This window comes from Alosa pseudoharengus, unplaced genomic scaffold, assembly GCF_046254945.1.
Source record: "Alosa pseudoharengus isolate Yale_2024_CS ecotype anadromous, Long Island Sound unplaced genomic scaffold, YU_APseudo_1.1 YU_APseudo_1.1_scf_29, whole genome shotgun sequence".
In the NCBI taxonomy this organism is placed as follows: Eukaryota; Metazoa; Chordata; class Actinopteri; order Clupeiformes; family Clupeidae; genus Alosa; species Alosa pseudoharengus.
The window spans coordinates 1131886-1145623 of record NW_027468715.1 but is presented as its reverse complement, the minus strand read 5'-3'; the positions used below and the strand labels follow the sequence as shown (position 1 = coordinate 1145623).

The 13738-nt window shown below is 39.9% G+C and overlaps 1 protein-coding gene across 1 annotated transcript in view; it reads right to left on the bottom strand.

Annotated features, from left to right (window-relative positions):
• The window catches only part of LOC143099453 (mitotic checkpoint protein BUB3-like), a 41231-nt gene extending 28131 nt beyond the window's left edge, over nt 1–13100 (bottom strand). The window contains exon 1 of the mRNA XM_076262445.1: nt 12965–13100. The gene's annotated coding sequence lies outside the window, so the exon portion shown is untranslated. The remainder of the gene's footprint in view (nt 1–12964) is intronic.
• Nucleotides 13101–13738: the final 638 nt, after the last annotated feature.

Below are 13738 nucleotides of genomic sequence, written 5' to 3'. Positions count from 1 at the left end.
TGGACGTGGTACAGACAGCAGGGCTAGTAGAAATAGGGCTCAAAACTACAAAGTCACCCGCAATATGATGCGAACTTCTGGGTACTCAGATTACCCGCGATAGGAACTGATTTGACCAGAATACTTTATTGTAGGCCTTGTGGTTTAGAAACCATATACATCTTAGGTGTTGGTATACATCTTAGGTGTTTTCCTGTTAATTTGTTATGTGGGCAATATGAAAAAAGGAAAGTAAACCTGCTCAAATATGTTCATCCAGTATTTATTGAAAGGTGCATAATTTGAGGTGCTTGCCATCCAGTGCCAAATTAGATGGGTAAATTTACCCCCTTCATAAACTTTTGTTTTACTCAAAGATTTTAACATTTACAGTAGGAATATTTTTATTTGGTGTGAAACACACACATACCTGTTTTTATGCTTTTCATTTGTTTAATAATTTGTATTAATAATTATTTTATCATTATTTTATTTATAAGCTAAGGTTGCTAGCACAGGTGTCTAAAACTAGATAAAAACACTTGCACTTTCTGTTTGCATTGTGGTATTTGAAAAAAAGAACATCGCATTTTCAGAAATAGCCGGCCCTCCAATCAGATGACGTTGGCAGAATTGGCCCCCAGCTCATTTGAGTTTGAGACCCCTGGTCTAAACAGTGTGGGTCGAGTGATATTTTTCTTGATACTGACAAAGTTATAAACCCGAGTTATGGTACTGCTCTCATACAGTCTATGGTTGCTCTATTCAAATCCGCAGCTGGCTGCCAACATGGCCTAATATACTTCTAGAACGCTTCGTGCTTTAGCAAGGCCTCAAAATGTCACTTTCCCTACTTAACAGAAACTGTTTTTATTGCAACAGCTGTTTACAGGGGGTATTGCAGCACATTGATTTTCTCTCTTCTCCTTTTCAGGATCGAAGACGAGCTGAATCACATTTTTTACAGTTAATACACAGGTTTGTACACTGGCTACAGCACCTGCATCTTTTGTGAGATAAGTAACATGATAACATAATTTGGACTTGACCTTTCTGTTTCTAAGGTAGGATATGTCTTGTTTGCTTATTTCATGCACACAGCCATTCAAAGCGGTCACATAGCATAAAAAATAGCAATATTATCTAGCTAATGCATTTCATGTCGAGGCCAAGTCTATTTTCTTTGATGTGAAGGCCTATTAGTTAATAACAGGCTGTGTCACTGCTTGAGTCCCAAAGTTGGAAAATGTACCATGTGTCTGTTGTTGTACATATAGCTGCATATTATAACCCATGGTCAACAACCTGCCTGATCCTGAACAGCTGTCTCAAAGTTATTTGAATTTTGTAAACATTCTGTTAATGAAATTTAATTGTGACCGTGTACATATTTTCCCAAAACAAATTATCATATTATGTTTGACACAGAGAGTAGATGTGTTGGCTGAAAACCTGCAAACAGTGACAGCTGTTTTCAGTAAGGAACCCCGAATCACCTTAAATGAATGATTTATGTAATAATTTATGTTTTTTCTGATAATGATTACCCTTTATTGCCTCCTACAATAAATTATTTTGTGCAATCTGGGGACACAGAATAAAGTGGATGCACACAGGCAGCAGACAATATTTAATGAAAAGTTACATGTACACATACTGTTAGGGACAACTGATTGACAGTCACACTTGAAAAACTTGAAAAAGTTCCACACCTTCTCCATACAGCTTCATGAAAGTTCTGAATATAGCAGGCAAACTACAGCAGATATTGCACTTTACAGTGAGGCCCGCATAAGACTTTACACGCACTGCCTTACAACCATGGTGCATTTTGCCCATGTAATTGTTTCAGAATTTCTTGAAACCAAAGTATGTGGGCCCTGGTTGAAATTACGTGCCAGTGGTGGCAAGCGAGCTAATTAGGCTAATCAGCTAATTCAAACGTTTAAGTACTTAATGAAGATATCCAGGGGTTTTTATGCCTCGACTAAGTTGATGTTTCCTATAAACAACAATTCATGTTCATAGAAACAACAAGGTCACAAAGACATAATATATTTCATACCTGTGTTGCAGCATGTAGCCTAGCTGTCTAGCTAGGTTTACAATGCAATCCAATGTCCTAAAATACTAGCATTTCGCCTGTCAGCTAGCTAAAAAGATCGAGTGCTTAAACTAACATATATAGTGGTCTATTTAGTGGTGTATGTGCTCTGACTAAGTTCGTGTGGCATATAAACCACAATTCGTGTTGATACAAGTGCCAATGTTCGTGTAGAAACATTTTAATCACATACAAATGTTCGTGTTACAGCTCAGGTAGTCTCCGCCATCTTGGTCAGACTTTTTTGTAACTCCCGCCTCCAAACACAAAGACGCGGACCTGATTGGTTCTCGATTGGTCCTCATTTAAATAAAGTTAAACTTTGGCCAACTTTGTTTCGCCTGCCTCGGCGATTCGCTTTCATTTCGCCCAACTAGGGCGAATTTCGTCTCCATTCAACCTCAATGAGAGCGACGCGAAATTTCGTTGTGTGGAAACACACCGTAAGACTTTACACGCACTGCCTTACAACCATGGTGCATTTTGCCCATGTAATTGTTTCAGAATTTCTTGAAACCAAAGTATGTGGGCCCTGGTTGAAATTACGTGGAATGACCCTATAGCATATGGCATTCACTCTCTTTTTTTTTTTTTTTCAAAAAAGAGATGAGAACAAACAAAGCCAATCAAGATGTCATCAAAATGGTGAATGGCACAGTCTATCTAATGTGTGTCATTGTAAGAAGTGCAATATCTGTTGTATCATACCTGCAATATTCAGAACTTTCATGTAGATGTATCTATCGAGATGGGGCGCAGGCTAAGGGCAGGAGGGTCAAATGGCCTTTTTACTGACGTCTTTATTGTGTGACTGTCAATCAGTTGTCCCTGATTGTTGACAGTGTTGTTGTATGTGGAAATGTAGCCTTAAATGATGTGCGCTGCATGTCTGGATCCACTGTAGCCTCTGTCTTCTGCTGTCCAAAACAATTTCTCTTAGATGATAATAAGGGCTGATCGTCATCATTATGATTGGCAAAAATAGAAGGCACAGTAGGAAATGGATGCATGTTAAATTGCCAATTGAAAACCTGCAAACAGTGACATTCCCAGTTAACACATGTTTACTCTGTAACAGACATATGATCATTTGTTATTGTAAAATGTTACAATTTCATTAACAGAATATATATGAAATTTTCTCAATAACTTTGAGACAGCTGTTTGGGATCAGGTCAATTTAGCATGTCAATAATTAAACACTTACACATAATCAATAGGCTAGGCCAATATTATGTTCTTTACTCTTAGTATGACCTTTCTTATGGTTGTTGACCATAGATTATAAGTGCAAAGGATACTAAAAAGGTTCATTTTTGCATTTTCCCTTTGGGACTCACTACAGTTAGGCTACAACACTATTCTATAAAGAAAAGACTGGTAGGCTAGACATAAAATGCATTGATAATAGTGCTGCCGCGATTAGTCGACTTAGTCGACCATGAAAATTAGTCGACGGCAATTTATTTAGTCGAAGAGTCGTTTTACTATTGACCACCTATTTATTTTTGGTCTCCCGTCTCAAACGGCTCATTGTAATGTTATTAACTCTTGAAAAGTACGACTGTCAAACAGGCTACTTAGACTTTGGCAGTCATGTTTTAAACCCTGCCATGCACGCAAGTGTAAACTCGAGCAGCAAAACTGCGTGCCTGCCTGCTTTCAGCGAGCGCAATTCATTATTAGGCAGAGCTAAGTGGGGAAAGCTAAACTAGTTACGCTAGTCCAGACTCTGACTAGTATTGTGGAAATTGCAATAAATTAAGTGAAGAGAGTGGCTCACGTTGACAACGCAACGGTGTGTAAAAAACATGCTGCCCCGTGATATCAACAATAAGGTGCGCGTCATTTCCCATGTTGAATAAGTCACAACGCTTAGCGTTCAAGCCACTGATAAAGTGAGGTAACCTATGTGGTAAGACGCGCAAAGTGCCTGTACCCTATTTGTTTTGAACATGCTGATGTCAGGCTCATTTGCAAAATCCTCAACTCCATACGCCTTTTCAAAATTGGCTAGACCAGCGTTTCTGAAACTATGGGCCGCGGACGAGCACCGGCCGCAACGTGGATACTGCTGGTCCCGGAGCCGCAGAGTGAAATTATTCCCGGGGCTTCGTCTGATAATTTGCTGCGCAATTGATCAAGGAACCGCGGACCGACAGAAAAAGAAAACAAACGTTTCTGCAATCAGTGTCATCAAACATAGAGGCATTAGCCTGGCGAGCCAGGCATACCATTAGTGTTCATTCAATGATGCGTGTGCGCGAGAGAAACTGAAACCACTCGATAACGTTGGTAGCAAAGCTCCGATTCAACCTATTGAAGCTATTTAATTATGAAACGACATTTAATAGAACGATGTGGATTTGTGCAACTTCCATAAAAGCACAGACTAATACACTATCTAGCATTGTATTGTATAGTCAAATTTGAATAAAGTGGCCAAAAGCTATTGTGGCATAATTAAATGTCATGTTAATATTCTTTCCATTTGCCTACCAGTGTATGATGCTTGCATGAGGGAAACATCCCAAAACAATGCCACCCATATAATTGCTGGTGTTTTGAGAAGTATTTATCATGCAACCATGCAAAAGCAATGAATTAATTATATTTTACATTGGTAAAGCAGTCCTCTAATGTGCATGTTTTCACAAACTTTTTGTGAACAGTGTTAGCACTTTAAACATTGGCTGCTTTGAAGTGCATGTATAACAATATAGCATAACAATAATAATTGATAATGATAATTTGATGGGGGGTGGGTTCATGTAGGTGCCATGACCGGCCCTCAGGTCAAAGAAGTTTGACAAACATTGAACATTGTCTATGTCCATGGCAACACTGGCATACAAATAAAGTATATCAAAGGTCTGACATTAGACCTGATGGTAGCATTTGATGGTGATTTCTTTTTTTTACACATGTTTTTGAACAGTTTATTTAAGTTTTCCCTTCAGTTGAGTTCAAAATAAAATGGACACAACGAAATAACAAACACTTGATTTAAAAAAAAAAAAAAGTCGTTTAGATTAGTCGACTAACCGAAAAATTAGTCGAAAGATTAGTCGTTAGAAAATTAGTCGTTAGTGGCAGCACTAATTGATAAGAAGATAACATTATTGCTATGACCGAAAACTTACACAGCAGGCCTTCAGCGACATCATAAAAAAATTGGCTCCGTTACTTGGCGTGCCGGAGGATTAAAGAAAAACTAGATCTAGGTGGATTTGACATTCCTAAATTGCTGTTTGCATAAGTAGTAATTGCTTTGTTGTACTGTCTGCTCTGCAAAATGTTCCATTGTGAGTGCTGATGAGTGTTGTCTCTGCTTCTCATCCACAGTGTCATCTTCACATGGAGACCTGGTTGCAGCCCTTTGTTTTTATCATTTAGATATCAAGTTTCTGCACCCATTCACATCGGGAGTGCAGCTGTGGAGAGTCAAAAGCTTCAGATTCCTGGGTATAAACCTCAGTGAGGATCTGAGCTGGACACACCATATTGGTGTGGTCACAAAGACAGCAGCTCTTATTTCTGCACCGTCTGCGGAAATTTGCCATGGACTACAACATATTGACCAACTTTTACCGCTGTACAATAAAGAGCATTCTGACTGGTGGCATAACAACATGGTATGGTAACATCACTGCCCAGGATCGAAAATCGCTACAAAGAGCACAACGCATTACAAGGACTGAGTTAACATCCATCAAGGACCTCTACAGCCAGCGCAGCAGAAGAAAGGCCAAGCGTATAGTTTCTGACCCCAGTCATCCCAGCCACTGTCTTTTCACCCTCCTGCCTTCTGGCAGACGATACAAGAGCATAAGGACCCGTACCAGCAGATACAGGAATAGTTTTTACTCGCTAGTCATCAGGATGCTGAATCGTCCTTGGAATTCCCCACATAATGGCACTTAATTTTTTGGATTTTGTTTTACCCTCTTCCTCCTCCTCTCTCAATCCTATTCTTTTATTATTAGTGGGTTTGATCCAGCAAGCCCACAGCATGGCTGAAAGCAAGCCCACTATTGTTCTTCTTAAGTTTACTTTATTTATTATTCCTTTTCGAAAGAAGCCCAGTTCAATGCCTTGCCAGCACTAAGTGTAAAGGCAATGTAAAAAAAGATGAGACAGCGCAAAGCGCTGTCTCATCTTTTTTTTAAAGCCAAACCATGTTCATATAGGTCATTAAAAAAATAAATAAATAGTATTTTCCAAATCCATTCAGCCCAGACCTATGCCCAGCTAGCTCCATTCAAACTTAGTCATGTGTACAGTTGTATAGATTATTACATTGAGAACCACACTTTCATGCAGATATTATGCACATCCACGCATCATTATTATTCAAGTTAAGTTACTCATCATTGCCCGGCAAGAAGTCCACAATCAATTGTCTTGCCACGATCTGTGGAGCTTACAGACAACGTTATATTACTATAGGTTCTGTATGCTATTTAAAGCTGACCTAACGATGAGTCCCTTCATGACGGTGTGTTGCAATGCATTCTGGGTGCTGTGCTGTGATTCGACGGCTCGTCACCTGACCCACCAAACAACAACTCTCTGGGATGTGGCGTAAATATCGCGTAAAAACCTTGTTGCCGGAACAACAGGGAAGAGGCAACAGGATAGCAGCACGAAAGATACACAGGATACACACGGAATTTTCATGGACGTCCTCATCAGTCTATGGTCTAACTTATAAACGTGTCGGGTCAACGTCAACGATATGTAAGTTAGGCTAACGTAAACGTTAGCTATTTGCTGTTGTCATATGCTTTACGTGATGGCCATTCATCACACTGAATCAGAATTACCTTAGCTCTCAGTAAGTTACAGTTTATTATAGTCATGTGATTTACATAAAGTAGTAAACAACAGTAGGCCTAATGTTACACGTGTGAACAAGTTAAATTCTACCCCACAAGCCACAATAGGAACGTTCAAGTAAGCGTTAGCACATATACAAACCTTTTAAGGTTAGCTAACATGCTAAGCATTGAAAATGAATGCGTTAGCAATAGCCACTGCTTTTTTTGAGCTGACAAGCCATGGAAATGCGTTAACGTAATCAGCCAAATTGACTCACTTCTTAACCTTGGTATGGTGTTACAAGGATGTGGAGTCGACATGTAAATTGTTAGTATGGTTTTAATGTGTAAACAGACCAACCATGATTTTGCAATGAAGTCATTTTAGGTACTACTTTCACGAAGTCTGTAGTTCTGTCAAAGTTTATCTTATCGTTGAACAGACTACATGGTTATCTTCCTTAGACTTCGTAGATGTAGTTACTACAATTTGGAAGCGAAATTCGAAGTGTAAATATGGTTTTAATGTGTAAACAGACCAACCGCGATTTTGCAATGAAGTGAATGGAGACATTTTAGGTAGCCTACTACTTTCACGAAGTCTGTAGTTCTGTCAAAATGTATCTTATCGTTGAACAGACTACATGGTTATCTTCCTTAGACTTCGTAGATGTAGTTACTACTACAATTTGGAAGCGAAATTCGAAGTGCAAATATGGTTTAAATGTGTAAACAAGACGCCTGATGTTTAATATATGTTAATGAATGGGCACAGTATTATTGTGTACAGTAATGGGCTATCAGTAGTATGAACAGTTCATGTGTTATGTGATTTACATAAACTAGTAAACAACAGAAATGTTAAAAGCTGGTATTGTGTTTCCTGAATTCTTACATTCAGGCATTCAAATGAAATGTAATTAAATAGCATATATATACTCTATCAGTGTATGATGCTTGCATGAGGGAAACATCCCAAAACAACGGCACCCATATAATTGCTGTTGTTTTGAGAAGTATTTCTCATGCAAGCATCATGCAACAATGCAAAAACAAAGAAACTAGTGTAGGTACTACTTTCACGAAGTCTGTAGTTCTGTCAAAATTTATCTTTAATGTGTAAATAGACCAACCGCGATTTTGCAATGAAGTGAATGGAGACTTTTTTGGTAGCCTACTACTTTCACGAAGTCTGTAGTTCTGTCAAAATGTATCTTATCGTTGAACAGACTACATGGTTATCTTCCTTAGACTTCGTAGATGTAGTTACTACTACAATTTGGAAGCGAAATTCGAAGTGCAAATATGGTTTAAATGTGTAAACAAGACGCCTGATGTTTAATATATGTTAATGAATGGGCACAGTATTATTGTGTACAGTAATGGGCTATCAGTAGTATGAACAGTTCATGTGTTATGTGATTTACATAAACTAGTAAACAACAGAAATGTTAAAAGCTGGTATTGTGTTTCCTGAATTCTTACATTCAGGCATTCAAATGAAATGTAATTAAATAGCATATATATACTCTATCAGTGTATGATGCTTGCATGAGGGAAACATCCCAAAACAACGGCACCCATATAATTGCTGTTGTTTTGAGAAGTATTTCTCATGCAAGCATCATGCAACAATGCAAAAACAAAGAAACTAGTGTAGGTACTACTTTCACGAAGTCTGTAGTTCTGTCAAAATTTATCTTTAATGTGTAAATAGACCAACCGCGATTTTGCAATGAAGTGAATGGAGACTTTTTTGGTAGCCTACTACTTTCACGAAGTCTGTAGTTCTGTCAAAATGTATCTTATCGTTGAACAGACTACATGGTTATCTTCCTTAGACTTCGTAGATGTAGTTACTACTACAATTTGGAAGCGAAATTCGAAGTGCAAATATGGTTTAAATGTGTAAACAAGACGCCTGATGTTTAATATATGTTAATGAATGGGCACAGTATTATTGTGTACAGTAATGGGCTATCAGTAGTATGAACAGTTCATGTGTTATGTGATTTACATAAACTAGTAAACAACAGAAATGTTAAAAGCTGGTATTGTGTTTCCTGAATTCTTACATTCAGGCATTCAAATGAAATGTAATTAAATAGCATATATATACTCTATCAGTGTATGACGCTTGCATGAGGGAAACATCCCAAAACAACGGCACCCATATAATTGCTGTTGTTTTGAGAAGTATTTCTCATGCAAGCATCATGCAACAATTCAAAAACAAAGAAACTAGTGTAGGCCTAATTATATTTTACATTAGTAAAGCAGTACTCTGATGTGCATGCTTTCACAAACTTTTGTGAACAATCTTAGCACTTTAAACATTGACTGTTTTGAAGTGCATGTATAGCAATATAGTATAAAAATAATAATTGTGATATCATTACAATTTGATAGGGGTTGGGAGGAGGGGGTGGGTTCATGTAGGTGGGCCCTATGACCCCAAAGTATGCCTTGACTGGGCCTCAGGTCAAAGAAGTTTGAGAAATGCTGATGTGGACGACAAAGCAGCAAGGAGGCGTCGTGTGATCATTTAAACAAGTTTTATGACAAGGTCGATAAGGGTGGGAAAAATCTTACATTTCTGTGCAAACTTTGCCCGCACTTCAGTCACATTGTCTTTTAAGAAAATGCAGTCCTTTTTTCGGTTCCAGCAGCCAACAACCTCAGAACTGACCCTTCAGGCCTCTCAGGAGGCGCTGGCCTTTAACCGCAGCCAGAAGAGAGTCAGCAGAAATTTGATTGCCTTTAAAAAATCTGACTTCTTAAAAAATCTTAAACTGGCTGCATTACGTGATTATTTCTGAGATTCTGATACGTTTTTAACCATGACCTATACACAGTTCTGGTTTGAAAATGTATCTCTTAAAATAATCACTTTATGCAGTCAGCTTAAGATGGCTTACTAGCAACTAACTAATTACCCTAGCAACAACCTAGAAACCACCCCTGTAATGTCAACCTAGTTGGATGAGGCCGAGTTCCATGCCCCTGATCAAACCCACTCTTGCAGTTCCTCGGAACCGCAATTCTAGTTATTCTTGAAGTTGAATGGACACTTCAACACAAGGAATTTCAATGCTGATAAATGCTTATTTATGAGTACGATGATGAAGTTGAACTTGTTTTTTGTAGACATTAATTAAATAAACCTAAATGTAAAAACAAACCCTCTTCTATTATTTTGTTCAGTGATTCATATATTAACATTTTTGTTAAGCATTTTTGTAGCTTTTAGATAATGGTTGAACCATATTGATTCAGTAACATTATTTCAACCTAATGTAGATTCCCATTTAGGTGATGGTTGAAACACCATTGATTCAATGTCAGTATGAAGGCAGCAGCAGAACTACAGTTACACCCCACTAATGATCAGCAGGCAACCTGTAGAGAGAGTCTCAAGTTTTAAATACCTTGGTGTCCACATTACTGAAGACTTAAAATGGACTGTTAACACTCAATATGTTCTGAAGAAGTCCAGACAACGACTCTACTTCCTTCGTCAGCTAAGGAAATTCAAAGTTTCTACATCCATCATGAAGGCCTTCTACACTTCAGCGGTTGAGAGTGTTCTAACTGGTAGCATTATCACCTGGTATGGAAACTCCACAGTTAGAGATTGTAGTACTCTGCAGAGAGTAGTGCGCTCAGCTGAACATACTATAAGAACTCAACTCCCTGCTCTACAAGATATCTATTCCAGAAGAGTACTCCTAAGAGCCCAAAAGATTCTGAAGGACTCTTCTCATCCTAACAATAGATTATTCCTACCGCTGAAATCAAGAAGACGCCTATGTAGTCACAAAGCCAGAACTGAGAGACTCAGGAGAAGTTTTTATCCCCAGGCCATCTGAACTCTGAACTCACACTATACTGACTTTGCACACATTCACTCCTCAGCACTCTCAAACATTTCCCAACTCTTAACTCACACTATACTGACTTTGAACTCATTCACTACTCAGAACTCAGGACCCCCCCCCCCCCCCCCCCCCACACACACACACCTACAAGACTTTTAGCACTTTTACATCCCTCTCCTATGCTACAGACCTTTTATTTATTTTGTTATTTCATCACACGTCAAAACACACACACACATATCTGACTTTCTCCAACTTTTGCACATCTCCATAGAACTTTTTATTTATTATTTTTGATTTCTCCTCCATCTACCCATGTCCTTGATTGCCTAGCCTTTCTGCCCCCCCCCCCCCCTACCCCCATCCCCAACACACACACTTACATCATCACCGTCATCACCTCACATACATACAGCACACTGCTTGCTACAGTAAGCCTCCTCTACATACTTGTTGCACACTGCAACCCCCCTCCTCCCTACATACACAGCACATTGTCTTCAGGATCTTCTCCAACACACATCCTCTACATACTTACAGCACACTGCCCCCACCTACCCACACACACACACAGTCACTGCTCCACTCCCCTCCTGCCCACACACACATCTTCACAGTCATCACTCACATACATCATACATACAGTACTCTGCTTAAAATAGTAAGTCCCTTCACGTTTGCAGTACACTGCTCCCCCCCCCCCCCCCTACATACACAGCACATTGTCTTCAGGATCTTCTCCAACACACATCCTCTACATACTTACAGCACACTGCCCCCACCTACCCACACACACACACTACACACACACACACACAGTCACTGCTCCACTCCCCTCCCGCCCACACACACATCTTCACGGTCATCACTCACATACATCATACATACAGTACTCAGCTTGAAATAGTAAGTCCCTTCACCATACTTGCGTTACACTATCCCATCTCCCCTGTCATCCCCCCAACACACACACCAAGACCCCTGGCAGTTGGGTTAGCCCCTTGAGCCGTGGATCTGCCCAAGGTTTCTTCCTTGGTAAGGGAGTTTTTCCTTGCCCCTGTTGCTCTTGGGTGCTCCTTGTTGGTGCCCCCCCCCCCCCCCCCCCCCAATCCCAATCCTCCCCCACCTTTCTTATGCAGCCCTTGCCACTTAATCTACTAAACCCCTCTTCTACTGCACTTTTTACCCCCCCCCCCCCCCCCATTAATGCACAAATAGGCTGACACTAGACATAATTTCACTGCATTTCTTACTTCCAGTAACTATATGCATGTGACAATAAACTTCCTGTTATCATGGTCTCCTTGATTGAAAATCCAATGTTGATTCAACAGAAAGTAGAAGGGACACTTTCAACATCGGATCAATGTTAGGCTTCAATGTAGTTTCAACATTTCTGCCAAAACATATTTCAACGTTGATTCAACTGAATTTTGCTATGTGGGGCACCTTTATTGTCTATGGCCCACATTGGCAGGCAATCACAGAGACCTGTCTGATTTCCAGTCAGTCACATGCTCCTCCATTGGCCTCCAGTGATTGCTGGCCCCACAAAGAAGGCGTCGCTATTTACGTACGTTCTCGAGCCCAATGAGGTATCTAGCAAAGATTCTATAGTTAACTTTATCAACCGTCTCTGTATCTAGCTTTCTAATATCTATAATCGAATCCCCATATCCACGCGAGTAAACGGAAAGGGCGGGACTTTGGCTCTTTTAACGTGGGCGCCGAAAAGAAAACAGGAAGGTAACGCAGCTGCCATGCACACGCCATGCATCCGATGTGAATGGATTAGTATACCGTTGCCCATTAAAATGAATGGGAGTAGCTGTCAGTCTCCCCAGGTCTACAAACACGGGCGATAAACGGTAACAAATGCGTCGAAGTGCAACGCTTGTGTTAGCGTTGCCAAGGATGCCTGCTAGCAAAATGTCCATTTAGTGTGAGACGCAAATTATACGAGTTTAGACTATAATAATTACTAACTTGAAAACAACAACCCCAATTTGTAAGGATCATACAGTTGTCAATAAGTTTAGCGTTAACCTGCCCGTGAGGACAGCGGCAACGTTACTGTTCGCTGTCTTAATTTGGTGCCTGACTAGTCACACACACACATTAACCCAGTTCACAAACTGTACAACAAATTATATGTGATCTGCAGTGACGCTCAGACATCTTACCGTTCAAAAGATTGCTGCTGTAGCGGACAAAAACTATTTCAACAGCTTCGACCAGAAACGATATCCCAAGGCGCAATCGTTTTGTTTTAAACCACTTCCGTGCGGGCTCTCTCACTTTCAAATGAATTGACCTCTCCAGAATAAGTCCCGCCTCCGTAACTTCCGTATCCATCCAACTTCCGGGCGTGGATTACGGTGTGTTTCCACACAACGAAATTTCGCGTCGCTCTCATTGAGGTTGAATGGAGACGAAATTCGCCCTAGTTGGGCGAAATGAAAGCGAATCGCCGAGGCAGGCGAAAAAAAGTTGGCCAAAGTTTAACTTTATTTAAATGAGGACCAATCGAGAACCAATCAGGTCCGCGTCTTTGTGTTTGGAGGCGGGAGTTACAAAAAAGTGTGACCAAGATGGCGGAGACTACCTGAGCTTTAACACGAACATTTGTATGTGATTAAAATGTTTCTAGACGAACATTGGCACTTGTATCAACACGAATTGTGGTTTATATGCCACACGAACTTAGTCAGAGCACATACACCACTAAATAGACCACTATATATGTTAGTTTAAGCACTCGATCTTTTTAGCTAGCTGACAGGCGGAATGCTAGTATTTTAGGACATTGGATTGCATTGTAAACCTAGCTAGACAGCTAGGCTACATGCTGCAACACAGGTATGAAATATATTATGTCTTTGTGACCTTGTTGTTTCTATGAACATGAATTGTTGTTTATATGCAACATCAACTTAGTCGAGGCATAAAGACCCCTG